Below are 1,940 nucleotides of genomic sequence, written 5' to 3'. Positions count from 1 at the left end.
ACAAAATTCTTGTAAAGTCACTTTTTCATTCATAGTAAAAATAAAAGAATTAATGGAAAAAAAACCCCATAAGTTCGGGTATTTTTATGAAAAAACCGTTGGCTGAAAACTTACCATTTTATCTCAGATATGATATCGAAATTTGTTGTAAAATGGCTCTCTCAATTAGTGAATATACTGATATTTACCGTGTCTCGATCTGACTGTCAGTATGAAGTACATGTAGGAGAAATTTTTGCGGTCTTCTTATATGTTATAACAAAGGAAATGAACGTCAAAAAAATTTCGTCTTCGTTTTTAAGCTGTTTCAGTATTATATATACATTGAAACAGCTTAAAAACGAAGACGAAATTTTTTGACGTTCATTTCCTTTGTTATAACATATAAGAAGACCGCAAAAATTTCTCCTCCCCGGCGGGGAATTGAACCCCGGTCTCCCGCGTGACAGGCGGGGATACTTACCACTATACTACCGAGGAGTTATGAATATAAGGTTAACATACATATTATGAAATAAGTGTTTTAGCACGGTGTAATAAATGATAATGTGATGCTAATCATGCAAATTAATTCAAAGTGAATAACGCGTGAGACTTTCTCTACACTCCTATTAAATGCCCCCCCCCCCCCCTCTCTCTCTCAATCATTTGTCATCTTTGGATATTGAAAGTCACAAAGGTGGCACACCAAGTTCTTTTGGATGACTGTCTGTTTGTTTTCGCTGTCACGGTCTTCATTCAAAAATTTCTTTTCTTTCAACTTTATAAAAGCTGACGCTTGAAAAAGAGTTGCAAACCCTCTAAATACCACGAGGGACCGAATGCAACTAGGGCCTGGTTCGATCATCAACTATAGTAACTAGAGTTGAACCAAAGTATAATCGAACTGCCTTCGGTTGAAACCGGAAGAAGTGTCACTACGCATGTCTGGTCTACCACATCGCAACCTATGCTTGCAATGGGCGTAGTTCGATTATTACCCATAGTAGTTGTCTAGTCGAATTCCGAAACTTCATTGCGCATGCCTAACTTCTTTCCAGACCTTCAGTGTGCATGTCTGGCAACCACTTTGTAAGCATATGTTGCTGTGTGGTAGACCAAACATGTGGAGTGACACCCCTTCCGGTTTCAACCAAAGGCAGTTCGATCGTACTTTGGTTCAACTCTAGTTACTATTGCAGCTGATGATCGAACTTGGCCAGAATGGTTGAACTTTAGTAACCAGAAATGCGCATTGAAGGTCTGGAAGCAAGCTAGGCATGGGCAATGAAGTTTTGGAAGTCAACTAGACAACTACTAAGGTTGATGACCGAACTACGCCAACACTAAGGCAATAGTCCAGGTACCGTGTTTTTAATGCTACATACATGACTAATAGTCATTTTATCACATAAACCTTATTACTGCCGCGCAAGAGCGCGGTCTGTTCTAATCAGGGTTTTCAGACTGCACATACATTTCTGCAGAATTAAGGTTTTCATTTAGAACTGCGTTATAAAAAATATTTCCAAAATTAATGTAATACGTACATAATTAGGGATTGAATTTATCGTTAATCGAGATCTAATATGCATAACGATGCGATAATCGAGTTGTAATGTGTAATGATGTGACCGTTGGACCGAGAAAAGAATGAAATGGTCATTAACGTGTCCCAAAGTGGTACTCATATTCAGTAAATTACAGTAGATTAGAAACAACAATATTCTCTTACTTTTATAGATAATATCTATGAAATTTCTCTGACGCTTTAGCGTCCAGTAACATCCAGACAATACCGAGCAAATTTTGGCCCGTCAGCGAAGCAAGGCTTTAAAGGTAACACGTAAGTGAAAGAAAAATGATAAAATCGACAAAAGAACATAGATAATCTCAATATACATTCTATGAATATTATGTGAGTCGTGAGGGCGCCACCATTTCGTACAAATATCGGTATC

At 37.8% G+C, this 1,940-nt stretch overlaps 1 non-coding gene across 1 annotated transcript; it reads right to left on the bottom strand.

The window, feature by feature from the left end:
- Positions 1–408: 408 nt before the first annotated feature.
- On the bottom strand, positions 409–480 carry Trnad-guc (transfer RNA aspartic acid (anticodon GUC)). Its single transcript has one exon. It is a non-coding gene; the product is annotated as a tRNA-Asp (tRNA).
- Between the last annotated feature and the right edge of the window lie 1,460 nt (positions 481–1,940).

The sequence above is a fragment of the Ostrea edulis genome, chromosome 3 (assembly GCF_947568905.1).
Source record: "Ostrea edulis chromosome 3, xbOstEdul1.1, whole genome shotgun sequence".
Classification (NCBI taxonomy): Eukaryota; Metazoa; Mollusca; class Bivalvia; order Ostreida; family Ostreidae; genus Ostrea; species Ostrea edulis.
This window is presented reverse-complemented; position numbering and strand designations above follow the sequence as displayed.